The 17792-nt window shown below is 43.3% G+C and overlaps 1 protein-coding gene across 4 annotated transcripts in view; it reads right to left on the bottom strand.

Annotated features, from left to right (window-relative positions):
• Positions 1 to 16208, bottom strand: part of nrip1b (nuclear receptor interacting protein 1b) — a 35649-nt gene extending 19441 nt beyond the window's left edge. Inside the window, exons 1-2 of one of the 4 annotated variants that reach the window (XM_038707772.1) lie at positions 15942 to 16208; positions 10638 to 10719 (exon numbers count right to left, since the gene is read on the bottom strand). The gene's annotated coding sequence lies outside the window, so the exon portion shown is untranslated. Of the gene's footprint in view, positions 1 to 646; positions 823 to 10637; positions 10720 to 15941 lie in introns of those variants that run through there. The other 3 variants (XM_038707774.1, XM_038707770.1, XM_038707773.1) reach the window with 3 other exon arrangements.
• Between the last annotated feature and the right edge of the window lie 1584 nt (positions 16209 to 17792).

The raw sequence follows: 17792 nt of genomic DNA, 5'->3' as shown, positions 1-17792 counted from the left end.
CTCCTAATTAGGATGGGATAACAGAGATTTGTAGGCTTGGCGTAATTAAAATGCTGAGTAACTGTACCAAAAATGATTAGATTCACATTGCAAACGCCATTACCATTTAGCTACCAATCACTTAAAATAAGTAACAACCATTCAATGCCTGGACTTGTGACTACAACTCTACTTTCGCTATTACTCCATTTGTAACCACCTGATGATGCAGCGCGTGCTCTCTGAAGTGAAGGCTGATTGGTCCAAAAAGGTGAAATTCACTTAAGCTAAAAACACACCTAATCTCAGCCCTAAACTGCAGAACATTTGGAAGCGACTGCCATTGTCACTGTCCCTTTAAATAACTTTAGGACCTTTTTTCTCTTCTCTACCTCCCTCCCCTGAGGTTTATCACTGTGACTCTCTTTCCTCTCTTCCATCTTTCCCCTCTCTCGCTCTCTTTCACACACAAACGCTGCCTGTATGTGTGGCTGGCAACTACAAAGCAGTTAGCCAAGCATCTCTTGGCTCTGTGCAGAGAGAATAAGACGCTCTCATTACTGCCTTTAAAAAGCTCTTGCCCTAACAAAATCCACTGTAGACCCAGACACTGGTGCAGAAAGTCACAGGAAAGATTCAAAGAGTTAAAGGCTACTTTTCCCCTTACAACTCAATTCTGAGTGTGTGTGCATGTCTGTGGTTGATGGTTTCTGCACGCCCCCTCCCCGTTCCCCTTTCCTGTTCCTCTTTAATGTCACAGGGCTGGCTCATATGACCTTGAGCAGCAGCGTTGGCACGGCAAGAGCGAGAGCTGCCTTGCCTGCGGGCGCCCTTGAACTGGATCTGCAAGACAAAAAAAAAAAAAACTTCACGCGGCCTGATAGACATCTCAGCCCTCCTCGCAGCCCCCCACCTATCCTCCCCCGTTTCTCCTCAGCTCTTTTATTCAATCTACGCCACTCCTTATCTGTTCCCCCTGGTGGGAAGAGATTTATCAGGATGCTGTATCTTTAACCTCTCTATCAGACTGAGATAGAAACAGAATTTCAAAATGTCTGACCGGCCTGTGCAGATTTATTTTTAAACCAATACCACCTCCTCCTCCTCCTCCTCCATGCACAAGCCTCGTGCCATTTCAGGAAAGGGGATTGGGGTGAGAGTGGGGGGGTGAGAGTGGGGGGGTTCTTTATGGAATACACCTGTGTGATGAGACGGCCATCCACTCCAGAGGTGTTGTTTTACGTGCAAGGAAATTCCAGACTGTTTTTCCCTCCCTGCTCTGCTCTGAGCCATTGGCACAAAGTGACCCGTAGCTTCAAAACAAATATCCCAGCCTCTGTTCCAAGGATGAGCATTGGTTTACCGGCCATCAAGGTTCTCTGACTAAGAGTGGGGGTGGCGCCTCAGAGCCAGTGTTTTGACAGGTTGATGTTGACCTGCTGGGTCCCAATAAAGACCTCAGATTTTCCAAAGAAAACATCACAGTCCATAGTCCAAAGTCTAGCTCTGCACTGTCAAACTCTGCTCTTGCGTTAACTGAGCGTAGTCTACTGTAAAAGCACAAAGAAGGGTTTTTATCAGCATGCAAATATTGCGGCACACTCCCTGCGACTGCGACTCAGTCCACCAAGGTTCAAGTAATATGGCAAATATTTGCATTGCCCTGTTAAGAAGCGATGTGTTCAATACTGGATGTTCTTAAAAGGCCTTTTCTTTTCTACATAACAGACATACACTGCACAATAATTTGTGTGTAGAGGACTGTATTGGAGGTTTACGGGGACTGGCCTAGCCCTCCTACTGGTTCTCTTCATGCCTGACCTTTCAAAACTCTAATGTTATCACATGTCATATGCAGGCCTGCTGGAAACCATCTGCTAAAGGCACTGTGGTGGCCCTCCCTATCACCCCAAAAAAAGGAAAAAAAGAAAAAAAACAACAACAAAACAGCACTGGCTGGAGTGGCCAAGTACTGGTTCCGACTGGTTTACTGCTCAGCATGTCTCACCTTCACACACACACACACACACAAACACACACAGAGAAAGACAGACGGCGATACGCATACACCCCCTCAGAGGCTGTTGTTGAGCGACATGAGCCATGAGCAGTCTCCTCAATTAGCGTTAAGGGGCTTTCGCACAGAGACATGAAGTTCTGGGGCTAAGAATAACATTAGACAGGTCTACTGCCTGGCGGTGGCGGGGCTCGGGAGCTGTGGCACTGAAGAGAGCCTGGTGTGTGTACTAACCGGAGTCTTGCTGCTAATCCGATCCCCCGCAATGTTTAGCCCCACCTCGGGATATTATGTTGTGTTTGTTAGTGTGACACCTTCGCTAATAACGCTGTTTTAAACAGAGCGAAACCAACATGATTAACATTAGTTGGTACTGATATAGGGAAAGTAAAAAGACAAACTCTAATGAAGGTTTGCTGTGAAATTCCTCCCATAAAAAACAAAAAAACAGTTTTCATATCAAGGAGATGGGTGTGTTGAAATATTAAAAAGGCCCACTATAGATCCCCTTGCAGAAGAGCCCAAAGACTTGGTTGTGGAGGCACCACAATGTCTCAGGAGATTCATTACAGGCAGATTTGTTCCACATAGTGAAATATGAGTGAGCTCTACTGCCTGAAAATTGCATTGCTCCGTAAGCAGACCCCGATGCAAGAATAAGCTCCGATTTTCAGTTCTAGGGTCTTAGCTCAATACAACAGAGCATAGCAATTATTTGTGAGGTGGAGATCAAACCCAGTATTTATCCCGCTTTGTCTGTCTGCGACACAGTAGGAAGACACAAAGGATATGAAACAAAAAGCGATGGCACAGGCCTAGTTTAAATCAATAACAAAACTATATAGTAACTGTGGATAATGTTTTCCCCGCATCTTGTTCTAACATGAGATCAACAGCCGGGTCTGGTCTGGTTTAGCCAGCATGGCAGCAATAACGGATGCACCGAACGTTCGGCCACAGAAATTAATTGGCTGAAAATAGCAAAAAAAGCACTTTCAGTGTTCGGCAAAATAGTTGAAAGACCAAATACATTTTACCGGACAATTACGTTGACATGTCGGCAGTGTGGAAGCATTTTTATCCATCTGTAGCTGACCTCTTAGAAAAGGCAACAAGCGGTCTGACCTGCTTCAAGTGTTTGTGAGAAGACAATTAAATTTGGAGTGCACACGTATTCAAGCCTTTATGGTAAATCCAATGAAACTGCCCATAACGAGCTGAGAAGCAGGTTAGCAACTTAATCCTGGCAGTTTCTCTCTTTACAAAGACAGGTGTTGCAGTATGACAGTCCTACCTGAAGAGAGGCTGTTAAGTCTTCATGTTAAGCGATACGAGAACCACATACAACATTATTTATCAAATTGGGTCGGACTAGTGCCAGGATATACATGTGACAACGAACGTTTTTCAAAATAAGGTGTATATGCAGTATGGAAACAAGATTAACTGGATTATATTCACAGAAAGTATAAAACATATTACATGTATACATAAAAAGTAAATGGACACATGTAATTTACTTTACCGGACCCTCTCGGGCCTCGGGCCCACCCATCATAGTCTCTCCAAATCCTGTGGGAAATGCTGAGTAAAAAGCAGTTTGACTATTTAACATATACAATGGCAAAAAAAGGCAAAATAAATGGAAAAAATGTGAATGTACTTCTTAGGTATTCCGTATTCTGCAAATCTTTTCATTATATTCGGCCAAGAATTTTCATTTCTTTGAAAAGTTCACCAGAATGAGTTAAATAAATGCCTTTTTTGGGGTCAGAAAAAAATGTCAAGAGGGCTCATGTCAGACAAATTATCTATTCACATCTCTGTCTTTTGGCACTAACAATATGCAAAGAGGTCATTGCAGCTGAATAAGCATCTGTATTGCTCATTTCTAAACCACAGTTGAACTTGGTACAGTAAATAACCTGACCTGAATAAAGCAAATCTGGGAGAAAGCGTCCTATATTTAGAAAATAGCACCCCGCGTGTCAGAGAAAGAGAAATGTGAAAAGATCCTTTACTTAAAAGCCTGTGTGGCTCGGGCTTTGAGCTTGTCAGGTCTGACTGCAGTAATCAAACGCTATTACCGGAGACTGAGGGGGGAAGAGAGGAACTTATAGGAGGTGGCAGTGCTTCAGAGACTCCCGCACTACTGTAAGGCTCATATATGTGTGTGTGTGTGTGTGTGTTTTTTGAAGTGTGGTGCTGGGGAGTGAGGAGAGACCTCGGTGCTCAGCTTGGGGCGTATAATCTATGGTTCATTTGCAGCTTTTCTCCCCAGTATGACAAGCCGTTTACAAGACGTAGCCTCTGCTGCTGACCCAGTTCTGAGTGGCTGCGTCTCGCGACAAGGCCCTGCCTCCCCATCAGGCCCTGCGACTCGTCTAACTGACGATAACACCGCCACCCTCTGCCTCCGTGAACTGTGGGAAAAAAAATAGGTCGCCCTGACCCACTTTTCTTCATGTTTTTTTTTTTTTCTTCTCTCCCCTCCCTAAGATCGTGCAAGGAGTTCTGCAGAGCATGATCGAGGGAGACAGTAAAAGGGAAAGAGAGAGGGAAACAAAGGGAGAAAAGAAGTTACAAAAGACAGACTCAGAGGCTTCTCAGTGATGAGTCCTTGCATTTTGGCGATGCGATCCTGTGGCCTTTGGAGTAGAGTCACGCTTATCAGTTGGCCTGCTGTATGTTTGGCAAAAACCCCTCCCACGCCTTGATACAACAACAACTGCTCCCGAGGTGAACACCATCTACAGGCCTCACCAGTCCACCCTACCTCCTAATTTCTACATCTCCTCTTCTAGGTGGCCATTATCTCATATCTTACTCAGAATGCTAAATGGGGTCCTCTGCCTTATTTAAACACAGACATACACACTGCTTTTTGCAGTAATTCAACACCCATGAAGGTATGACATGTCATGCAGCCAGAAAAATTAGGAGCCTTTCTTGGCTAGGGGAGATATTACGGGGCTAGCTGAGTTGGGAGCTGCCCTAATGCCTGGTAGCATGACACTGCCCCCCCTCAAATGCCTCTGTGTGGGTTAGGACAGCTCATGATATATCACGCACGGCGCTCTCATGCAAACCTTTCCCTCATTAAGCTGCGCTCACTCATGCATTGCTTTTGTAATCCCTCCATACATTAACCATGGCTCTCCTCGAGGAGCACGCTCATCTGACAACAGCTGAGAGTTTCATTCATTTATAAAACAGATAGTTTGTTCTGCAACGCCCTTTGTATCAGTGTTGGATTCCTGTTTGAAGCCATTGTGAAATACCTAATCAACGCACGCCTTTGGGTGCTAATTTAAATATTAATGCACCAGCCAAAAATCATCACTCCTCACTCACTGGAGCCTTGGTGTCGCTTAGCAACCTTTGTTTAGCTTCTGTTCAAGAGCTATATTTGTAGGAGTGAGAGTGACATTTAATTAGTACCTTTTAAAAACCTTTTTCCTTTAAAGAGACTTACTGAACTAAACAATTCTACTTCAGCTATAGTGTGCTACCTCTTCTGTTATAGCAGTAATAAGCTAACCGTCACTGTGCATTTCAGTGATTTTATACATCTTAGTCCTTCAGAAACCACAGCATGACTTGTGTAACCATTTTCTTTCCTCAAATTTGGTTAAACAAACCTCATACAAATAGACTGTCAAATACCTCTCTGAGCATTAGTGGGCCTTATGTTAGCACCCCAGTGTCACACAGTTTGCCTGTACAAGAACATTAGTCCCACCAGATGCTAGCGACTACATGTGTTTGCGTGTGTACTCATTTGCATCAGCCACAGTTTGACACTCCACTTTAAAAAACCAGAGGAGGGTTGACCTGCCGCTAAACTCTCACCAGCCCGGTGCTAAGCCCCTGCGTGCTAATGGTGACCTAGTGCACACACAGACATGTTGGTGCCTCAGAGACGAGTCATGAAGCCCGCTGCTCCACTTTTCTCTGCTGCCAGACACTGCAAAACTGCTGGAGCTGTGCTGCTTTATCTTACTTTTATGGGTTAAGTGCAGCAAATATGACCAGAGACTGAGAGAAAATGGTTGTTGGAGAAAGCAGAAAAGGGTGTCAGTGCTCTTTATTCTGCCGAGGCTGGTGGAGGTTGTAGTTCCAGTTGAAGGGGGTGGATGTAGGTCAAGCCCTGCGTCCTCATAAGCACCAAGGTCAACGCTGAATGGAAGGAAAGGTGGCTTAGAGAGAAAGAGGCCCTGGATAAACCACATTCGTCTAGCTCTTGTGCCAGCACCGGCCCCAGACGTGTAAACACAGTTACACAAGCACACAGCTCCTCCGTTCTAACACTAGGTGTGTGTGTGTGTGTGTGTGGGGGGGGGGGGGGGGGGGGGGGGGGCTTTACTGTAGCTTCCATTACCTTTTATAACACAAACAAGGCTTAACTTTAAATGACATATGAGTTAGCAACACTGTTGTGCTACTCTCTTTGGACATAATACGGTTATACAAGAGGAGGAGCACCTCTGATGGGCTAAGCCTGAAAATCAACATCCAAATGATACAAGCTACAGGTTCCTCTAGGCTCCTGTGTGTGTGAGTTTAAAGGTGCATCCAGGCGGGCAGCAATTGATGTCTGATTTTAAATGTCAAATCCTGGCAGGTGATCATTCTTATTTTAGTTGTGTCTAACAAGACAACTGTCAGCACATAATCAAGAAAGCTTCCGAAATGTTGGGACCACAGGGGAGAGCGCTGCGCTAACGATGGCGGGATTTGGAGTTTGATTCCCACTGGGGCCATCCGTGATTTAAAAAAAATATATAGACAAGCGCTGAATTAAAATTTGTTAACGAAAGCTTGGTTATAAAAATGTAAGTTAAGTAAGAATAACCCTAAGCTAAAAAGTGTGAAAATTACAATGAGCTTGAACAGTTGTTTATTTGTATCTAGATCACTTATCTCCCCTGCTAAAGCCTCTCTGTCCATCCTGACAAAGCAACTGTCTTGTATAGTGCCTCACGCCTTCCAGCACAAGATAACTTTGTTTTATTAAAGCTGAGGAATATGATATGTCTCGGCCTGTCCTCTGCTAACGCTACAGTGAGATGAGAAGCACGGTATTGGAGAATTAATGACATTTGGCTCCACAGAGAGTAAAGAAAAACAAAAATCAGTAAAAACAAGACTGGAAATTAATCTTTGCTTCTTCATAGAGATGCCCTAGACCCTGTGTGCAGCCTGGATGCCTTTCATGTCAAACATTACACTGGTATCAGCAGGGAGCTAAACTGATGACATTATGGGTTGTTTTTCATCACAACATAACACAATGCCCTTTTTATTTTGTTGAATTCCATTTATTCTGATTATACTGACTTAACTGCAATTGCGATATGATTTGCGATATTGGAGGGAATGATCATTTTTAATTATTCTCATTTTCAGTGAAAAACATATTTAAATGATTATGGTATGATGATTTCAAGGATCTATTCCAAAGATGTTTTCTTAAGTCTGTAGAATATGATGTGCAGGCCAGGGCATCTCTGCAGCACGACATAATTTCATTTAAAATGGTATTTCAACAGGCATCAACTTTAACAAATATTGCACCGCCTGCAATTTGTGAACTGCAGTAGGCCATATTGCATTTTCAATAAGATTTCCATTAATTGTTCAGCCCTAATTCCATTGTGCCTTTTTTATTGTTCATAACATTATATAATTTTGAAATGTAAGATTCACCAATTTGTGAATTGTTACTCTTACACTGGGATAAAAGGAATAGATAAAAACACAGTCTCATTTTCTTTCACAATATGGCATCATAATAGGCTGCAACAAGCCTAAAAAGACCTGAGGGACCTCACCTCCCTCTGGCTGTCCAATTCTACAACAAGAGTATAAAGACAAAGCAGAGCACAATATTCTGAAAAAGTCAAGTGATCGAATCGTATGTAGAAAGACTCATTTGGCCAGGGTGCGTGATTGCATGTTTTTACAAAGTGGGCCAGGATCCTGATTTACCCAACCATATGGTAAACACATCCAGGGGGCAAAAATGTTAACGTACTAGAATAAAAATACTCTGAAGCCGAGACAGTAGCGTGCTCTAAAGCGAGACAGTGAGCCAGCGTGGTTCAAACAGCGGGGCAGCTGTAGGGAGTGAGTGAAGGCAACTGCAATAACACAAATCCTAGCAGCCAGCTCACTCTGGACATGAATCACTCTGGACATGAAGTGACCTTTCCATGACATATGCTGGTATCGGTGATTAAGAATTGAGAGGATGACTAAACCTGCTCAACTCGTCACCGCATTCAAACAGGGGGAAAACTTGTGGCCTGACATTCCTAAATTCAGAGAGAGACCAGGGACCGTTGGAGCCCCATGCTCTGTCTGACACGACCTTGACCCTCTTTGACCTTAGAGCAATTACCCAACAGAAAAATACTTTACAAATAAAATGTGTTATTGTTGTTTTATTATTATTATTATTATTATTATTATTATTAATTGAACAACAATGCCTGCCAGCGGCAAGTGTCTCCACCCCCTCACCCTCGTAGACATACAAGGTCAGCAGAGAGATAGGGGGTGAGGCTGGGTGAGGAGTGTCAACATGATTGGATCTCCTTCTGGAGAGTTACTTAAAACGCCCCTTAGCAATCAGGTCAAGGTCATGCTTGAGCCTTAATGCCACAGGAAAAGAGAGAAGTCTGTGAATGTGTGTGTGTGTGTGTGTGTGTGTGGAGGAGTGCATAAACACAGAAGAGGGGGGAGGGGCGACGACGTACTCCTCTACATGTTCAGCAGTCCTGGCTCCTTGATAACTTGAAAACACAAGCTATGATTCTATTAACTGTATTAATCTCCCTGCTTAGTGGACACTTATTCAAAGTCACTTACACCATTATCACTCTTGCACATCTCTTTCCATTTCTACAGCTGGATATTTACTGGAGGAATCCAGGTTAATTGCTGTTGCTCAAGGGCAGAGGGTGAGCAGACTATGAGCCAGCAATCTTCTGGTCACCAGTCCATTTTCCCAAAGTAATAGGTCACACGGCTGCCTCAAGTCATCAGCCCAGTGCTCTCCATCTCCTCCCAAATGGCCTCTGTGCTACTGGGTGCCTTCTAATACAGTTATGAGAAAGCTGTACTTTTGAACCACACATTTTCGGTCTGTTTACCCGCCTCTACTGAATAACGCCACCTTACTAATGGATTTAAAAGTGGGCTAGAGGTTCACAAAAGGACAGCATGTTTCAGAAATTCAAGAGACCACTTTCAGTGAAAAGAGAGGGACTGGGGTTATGCCAAATGTCCAAGGTCCTTGCTTTGTGATGAGGGAGTGCATTCATTTTTTAATTTAGAGCTGGGCCACTTATTTAACCGTGTTCTGTTAAAAGATGTTTATTGAAAGTGCAATGAGTCATTTATGTATTCATTGACAAATTTAAAATGGAGTGAAGGGAATCTGTAATGTCAGAGCCATTACAAAGCTGCTCTTTATGCCTCTTAGAAGACAGGGTCTAATGGAATATTGTTTAAAATGAACAACAAATCATCTAGCTTGAAAAATAAGGTATTTCAAGGGGATTCAGTGACATTCCTCTATTGGAAATCCGGATAATGTGCTGCAGATCTATCTGAACTCACATAGCTCCGACTCTCCACGGCCACCCGCACAGGTCCCTTGTTGCCCGGCAACAATTCAGCTCATCACTAGAAGCCAGAAAGTTACACAATTACAGTTAAAGCCAAAAGAGGATTTGGGGCGTGCAGCACGTAAGTTATATCCGACTTCTATAAGATGTGGGTCTGAATGAGGATGAATGAGGAAGTGGGGAAACCCCAGCTCTTGCATTTTCCAGCCATCCTGCAAAGCCAAGCAATGTGAAAGTATGCAAGTCTTCACAGGGTAGCACTGAAAATAACCCAAATATTGACAGTAGAATGGTGTACTATGAACTCAGAAGTGTTGTAGCACTCATGGCATTAAAGAGGAGCTCTTAGGTACAAAGTTTAATGATGCCTGAATTTCCCTGAACTTCACCCATTTCGCAATGGAAATAAATCTTAGAGACACAACCCCGCAGCCTATACTGCATATGCACCCCCGCTCCCTCTCGCCCTCCCTTCTTTCCCTGTCGTCCTGTGCAATATATCCATCATTCATTCATAAATTCTGAAAACTCCTCTTTAGTTAATTGCCTGGGAAAATTTAATTTCAAACGAAAGCTTTTAAAAAGAGAAAGATATAATTAAGTTGCAGGGATCGCTCTGCCCCCTCCTTGTCGGGGGGGGGGGGGGGGGGGGGGGGGGGCAGAGGGGACATGTGCTGTGAGCGGTGCAGCTCTACACCGCACTGCTCCGTGTCAGGGAAGTCATACACCCATGTTTAAAGCAGAACGTTACGTAAAGCCTCCCCCTCTGCACAGGCTTACTGCACCAGACGCTGTGTCCTTGCCTGGGCTGCTCAAGGTTCCCAAAAGGACAGGCTGCTAAGAAGTTGGGAAGGACGGGGCCCTGTGATAGCCTGCAAAGAGAGGGCGGGAGGGAGGGAGGGAGGGAGTGGGGAGAGAGCTGCTGCCTGTGACAGCTTTGGACTTTGAATTCAGCGCCAGACAGGCTCATGCATCAATCCCTCAACTTACAAAGACAAGCCACTAACCTTGACGAGGCCAGGGACTCTTCAGGAATGAGTGGCATTTTCACTTAGCCCCAGCTTCTCCCCTGCACTCCTGCCACATAACCTGGTTAAAATAAGACACAGTTGAATAACAGCCAACCTCAGTCTCTGGACTTTGTGACCCGTTGTTCTAGCCTTCAACCCTTAGGCTTCTTAGAACATGCCAGGGACATATGCAATAATACATCTGGAGGAAACACAAATAGCATTTAATAAAGACGGTGCAGTAGCTGTTTTGTTTGAGTGAGGCGTGACGCAAGCTCATGTGAATCCATGTTTGCCATGATCCTTGGGATCAGCGACTGTATTATCACAGACTTAATTACATACAACCTCTGACTGTGGCAGCTAAACAATTGCAACAAAAGCTATGAACACGCAGACAAGTATCTGCCGTCTTCGTCCTTTGTATTCCTCTGTAGGAAAACAAGGCAGACGCTCTCACACACAGGCTGGGTATTCCTCCTATCTATGAGCATCTGTCCTCATTCCCCTTGCAGACCGCTCACTCTGTCAGGCCCGTGACACTGGCCCGCTTGTGGCAAAGCAGAGACCTTCCCCTCGTCTGACTGCAGCATCCTGGCAGCACGCTCACCACAATGGTAGAGAGACCTTCCTACTGCACCTCCACAGCCCGGGGGGGCAGCAGCTCTGCTACAGGAGCAAGCGAGGCAGAGAGCCGGAGAGAGAGGGAAGGAGCGAGGGAGGGAGTCAGTTCCACTCCACTCCTCTGCTGTGACCACACCAGCCCAGCCAGGAAAAGAGTCAGCTCCACTCACATCAACCAGGAGGTCTGCCGCTCCATGCTACACCTCCTCAGTCTTTACTTAAAGTATCTGAGGAGAGGGACACTGCACATTTGGTGTTGAGCTGGTGGCTCTGTCACCACAGCACAAGCTAGTTTGATGCTGTTTCCCTGCTCTGCTTCATTGATCGGCACAGTTAGGCTTCCACAGCTGTTGTTTTTCGAAACAGACTGATGCTTCACATGGGTAGCGTGCAATTTACTTGCCCTGCAATATCCTTCTCTTTTGGTCGCCCTCCCCTTCAGTGAGCAATTTCAGCAAAGTCTAAATAATTCACGGCAATTGCAATCAGCAGCGATCAATCGGTGGAGATAATTGAGGGGCCTGTCATTGCGCCAAGGCCAAGGTGATGCGTGAAGGAAGAGGAGTGGATAGTTGGAGGTGAGGGTGAAGTGGGAGGAGGAGGAGGAGGATGAGGAGGAGGAGTGGGCGGGAGGGGAGTCATTCAACAGATGAGCTCTGGCGTCCATCTCTCTTCCTCGCATTTCGTCATTCCAGCTCACATCCAGGAGCGATGGCTGTAAAGACGCATTTAACAGTTCCTGCCGTGTCATCAAAACGAGCCCCATTGACTTTGGTTGCCTTCTGTTCACAACAGAGGCACCAACATGAGCCGGAGTGATTGTCTCTGAATGAGATAGTGCTGCTATAACTGAAAGCCCTTACTAAACCCTATCTTCTAAGCAGCACACAGTGGGAGTACTCTAAAACTGCCCACATAGTGATCTTATTTCAGAAAGCAAAATTGACTTCAGTCGTTTTCTGACACGGTCTCATTCTTTGTGTAGTCTAGCGGCAGAATATTCTGAAATAATATACTAAAATTCCGTATAATCAGTAAACAGCAAGCTTCCACATGCCTTTTTACGTATCTTTGGTAACCTATTTAAAATGACTTAGACTAGTGGAGCTCCACTAGTAGTTTTAATGTCTGTATTTGTAGATTCATTTTTTATTCCATTCTGTTGGCTTCAGTGGTTCTTCAGTCGCTACATCAATCTTGTGCATGTTTACACTTTAATCACTCAAGTCATGACACTTTAGCCTCGTCATATCCATTTCAAGACATTTTCTATTCCAATTTCATGCAATCTGGCTCGGTTGTGGCATCCAGACTTGCACGAACGATACCGCGGTCAACATATCACTTGTGTGTGTTTGAAATCCATTGAGCGGTAAGAGGTGTGTAGGAGGAGGCACAGGGAAGTGCAAGATGCTAAGTGCCAACATCCTCTAATTAGTAAGATACTGAAAGGTGATAATTTCAAACACACTGATGAAGTACAACACGGACTAGTCTTGTATTGGGTTTTTTTGTTTTTTTGTCTTGCCAATTGGAGATTGATGTTTTAGTCCGACGCTGAAATTTACAGCATAATTGTCGGGGTGTAAATCTCTGCCCAATAACAGCAGTAGTATCGAGGATTGTTATTAGTAGAGAGTGTCTACTGAATAAACAAACAATAAAGAAAACAATAAAATGATTTGGCTTAATGCATGCTCCACACAAATATTATAGAGCCCAAACAATTAGAGAAATGAGCTTGCGGCCAAAAGGTCTGCGGGTTGAATCCTCAGTGGGCTGACAAAGTACGAGCCTGTAAGTAGATGAGAAATGCACTTCTATTCCTCAACATCTACTGTCAAAGTGCCCTTGAACAATGTTCGGTGGCCAACAACACAAGTTCTGGGCAGCTCCCAGGTCTATAATAAATCAAAAACGCTGCAGTAAATGCATGACACTTGTTCTGGTAGATCGCACATTAGTTTTGTTTTTTGACGAGTATCTCAGCGATCAAAAGGCATGATGCCGCCCTCAATTTTCTCTATGCTGTGTCTCATGCCATTGTGACTGACAGCTTTACAAACAGTGGGGTTTGCGTTGGCACAGTGGTAGTAGTTAGAAAGGCTGTTAGTAGAGATAAGTGCCTGGGCAGGTACTCCTGCATCTGTGGCATCATCCCTGTATGGAAATACACAACTTCATCACATTATTTAAAGGGGGAAAGGAATGTCACTGAGTGGGGACAAGCAGTGTGATTCTGTCATTACTCCGTGTTTTTTATGCTATAACAAAATATATCATCTATAAAACAAGTGCAAAAAAAATGATGCGGAGAACACACCTGAATGAGCACAATCACACACACACACACACACACACACACACACACACACACACACATCAAAATATGCCACTTTCATACAGCAGCAGTGTTGTTTTGATGGCAGTTAAGATTTGCTGTCATGAAAGGCAGCGACTGGATAAGAGAGTAGAGTGCAGAGTCCGGTCTTGTGACTGTTCAGCAGCCTCGACATCATTTGCATTTGGCCATTTGAATGTCCTCTGGTTCTGTTGCAGGCTACTGCACATCACTCAACAGCAGCTCCCTGGACAATAGCAGATGGCCCAGTCAAATAAAGCTACATCCAATACATATGATCCTTTGAGTTACACCACGCTGGCCAGACCACTGAAACAAAAGTGCTTTTAAAGTGCAACTTTAAAGTCGGGCAATAAATGTGCAGGTTTTAGTTATCTGTGGCAAAAGAGAACAAGCTGAACTACCTTGAACATCTTGTGTAAGTTCAGGTCAAATAATTAAGCAGCTTAAATGCTCAACAAAAGAAAGGCTAAAAGCCAGACCCCCAGACACAGACAGTATTTAGAAGGCTTTAGAAAAGTTTGACTTTTCTCCACATTACTTGAGATTGTTAGTCAAAGTTACAGTGGTTCTGTGAAAGGTAGCACATTAACTGAACATGCTGTATATATATATATTTTTTTGCCTCGTATTACGACATCCAAACAGGTTGCTGCTAGGAAGCTTTGTAAATTGCCCTTTTAGAACCTGAACTGAAGATGTACTCTGCCCTCATTCCTGTAACTCGCAGCAAACTTCAGCCCCTGACCTTTTGCCTCCACACAGATCCAAAGTCCAATGAAGCAATAGGACATTTCAGGAAAAGAAACACCAACGCAAAGGCCATTCAAAAAGCCTTCCTGGCAGTAAGTGGAAAACATCCAAGTCTTTGAACTCTATCAAAACATATCTGACATGATGACACAGTGATGTGACAGGCTGAAACAGACCAACTTCAACCAACTGCATTTTGGTCTGCAGACTGAACTATCTTTCCAGAAACTTGGGAGGGACTAGCCAGTGGTTACAGACAAGTAGATTTTGTTTAGGATGTGGTATAACAAGGCAAAACAAAACGACCGTTAATGGGGATCATTAACTAAGCCATGAATCCAGATTATGGCTGTTTATAGTACATTAAAAGGCCAAATGTTGCCTTCATACTGATTGTAATATAGACTTGATGTAACAACAGACAGTGGGACAATGTTTTGTAACATTTTTATCTATCTTCGTCTTCGCTGTATTTGCTGTACATTAGTACCACTGTCACTGAAAATTATATTGCGGACAGCATCTGAATATGCATGGGAAACGTAAGACTATTTCAGACAGTAAACAATTTATAACCAAATTTCAACCCCAAATAATTAAGAGTAGAAAGCTCACAGTGTGTGTGTGTGTGTGTGTGTGTGTGTGTGTGTGTGTGTGTGTGTGTGTGTGTGTGTGTGTGTGGATAACAAGGGAGGTTTCTCATTAAGTAGCCTAACGCACCCAGGACAAAGCTATATTTTAACACCTTGAGCCAGCTTTTTAAGCTCAACATACACCTACACCAGTCCTTTACAAGGCCTTGAGGTTCATTTAAAAACCTTCCCAGATCTTTTTAAGAAGCAGCACTTGCCAATAGTAATTTACAGAATAGTGCAACTGTGAAGTGCTTCCCATTGGTGGTGCTAAAACTACTTCAAAATAGGAGGCTCTTTTCTGTTTTGACCCAATGTGATGAACGAAGTGATACTAACGTTACATTACAACTCCTTTGATATGGACAGCCCGACAGGGTGTAATGTCATTACATTGGCCCACGGGGTGCCATTATTCATTGAGTCAGTATGTGACAGTGGCGTTACAGTAGCCGAAAATACACTTCGAAAATGAACCGGACTGTTTCATTTGATTCAGCCGCGGTCGCTCTGTGTGTATGAGGATAAATGAACTAGAATTGACATTCATGTCAGCAGATTTTCACACCGATGAATACCTCTGGCGTAGGCCTAATTTACTGTTCATATGCTGGCCAGGGAATACAGGCAGTGGCCTTTATTACTAAACGACTTTGTGGGCTGAAACAGGAGCCTATAGCACCGCACACAGCCAGGTCTATTCTCCACTTCTTTATGCAGCGTTTTCAGCGCTATATCCATACGCGCCTCCGCTCGCTGTACGACACACAGCCTTCCCTGTCATCGAAAAAAAAAACACACGCTACAATCTAGTATATCCCTCGACACCGCGTCCCTTATACCCTGGTATATTTTCACCCCATGTTGTGATATTAATTCTCCAGATATGACAGTGCGTTTATCTATAGCACGTAACGTTGGAGCCCCTACCTGCGTTGTCCACCCCACACTCAGCCGGAGAGGCGCATCGTTATTATTCGACAGGAGGAGGCAAATCCAATTAAAATGGTCGCATCCGTCTTGACACTCTTTGGCAGGAAACACAAATGGCGAGGCAGGCTTTAAAAATCAAAATTTTAGTCCAAAAAAAATGCCTCAGGTTTTTATTTTATTTTATTTGCGCTACGACTGTGAGCGAGCTGTGTAGCGTGTAGTCTGTGGGAATTGTTTATTCTCAGAGTCCCCTCGCTGTGGAGAAGTGAGCGGAGACAGCCACACTCCTCCTACTCTGCCTGCCGCTGACACCACCCTTAAAGGAACAAGCCTTCACTCTGCTGCTGCACAAACAATAATAACATTTATATTATTAATAATAGTAATAACGTGCATTAATGGCCAATTTATTGGGTAATATTTTTACATTAATTTAGGTGTTATTAATCATAACTAACTATTTTGTACGTTTTATTGTAAATTTATTTGTTTTATATTGTCAAAATGAATAGTAGTGGTTCCAGTAGTAGCAAAAACTATGACAGGGACACTACTAGTGGGAGCAGTAGTAACAATGGCAGTTGTAGCTGGATTAGAAGCACCAGTATGCTGTATTTCTGCCCTTTTTTAAACATACAGGCAAATATCAGCAGGACAAAGAGTCAAACAAGGCACTTTTGAAAGTTCTTGAGTTTACAAACAGACAAAGATGCTAAAGTGTGTGTGTGCAGTGGAGTGCAGCTCTGGAGGAACTTTCCAAAGTCTGAAAAAATAACCCTGATGACATCAGAGATCAAAGCCTGGGTTGGACATTTACCAGGCAGGGGAAGTCCAAAGAACAATACTATTAAGTTGCATTATGGGAAATGTAGGAATCAGTGTTGAAGATCAGTGAAGATTTACCCATTGTGAAGAAGGCTAAAAATCTAAATATCTGTTTTGACCATTTGTTTATAAAAGTGACTTTCACAAGTATCTTCACCGTGTGGACGTGTAATACTAATCAGAATCAGAATCAGAAGGAGCTTTATTGCCAAGTAGTATTTTACATTTACAAGGAATTTGCCATGGTGACTAGGTGCTACACGTAGACAAACATACAGCTGACATAAATAGATGTAAAAACATATAAATATGGAATAAACAGATGCAAATTATAAAAGAATAATAGAACAATGCGTAGAGGTAAAACAATATGCCAGATATTTACATGTGCATTACTCTGGGTTTGCATTGTGCAGATATTATTACAGGAGGAGAGGATTTGTATTTATATATAAATTGATAAAATATAATAATATAGAAGAGTATGAGTGACACTTGGCTGCATATTTTTAAGGTCTGCTCAAATCTAAAATTTACTGTAACCTGAATATTAATGTCATATGCATGACACAAGTAATGGAGGCTCATCCTAAACCCATGATTCTTTTTATTTCTGGAATATAGATCGTTCTTCCTTGGGTCAACATAAAACATAATGGTGGAAAAATGTACATAGTTACCACATAGTACCATAGTACCACAGTTACACCTTTGTACACAATCTCCATGTGTTTGGTCTCGTAACAAACAGTCAAATACCACTTAATAGGCATTCAGAAATCAAAAACCTTAATGGAGTGTATATAATAATTCCTTAACCTATCCCCTTGTGAAAAATAAAACATGTGTTAAAAAATGGACTTTATTTAAATAAAGAATTATGTAAGAAGTGCCCCAACCAACCTTTTAGTCAGCATTTCTAAACAAATCATTAGGTCTCTCCTTGGATGACGTCCAAAATATAAGAGCTAAAAGAATTTATCTGCCACAGTACTGGAGATTTACTACCTGCCTCCCGCAGTA

This window comes from Micropterus salmoides, unplaced genomic scaffold, assembly GCF_014851395.1.
Source record: "Micropterus salmoides isolate LMB-PRFRI ecotype aquatic unplaced genomic scaffold, ASM1485139v1 Ms_hic_scaffold_9, whole genome shotgun sequence".
In the NCBI taxonomy this organism is placed as follows: domain Eukaryota; kingdom Metazoa; phylum Chordata; class Actinopteri; order Centrarchiformes; family Centrarchidae; genus Micropterus; species Micropterus salmoides.
The sequence above is the reverse complement of the archived record's forward strand: the minus strand, read 5'-3'. Positions and strand labels throughout refer to the sequence as shown.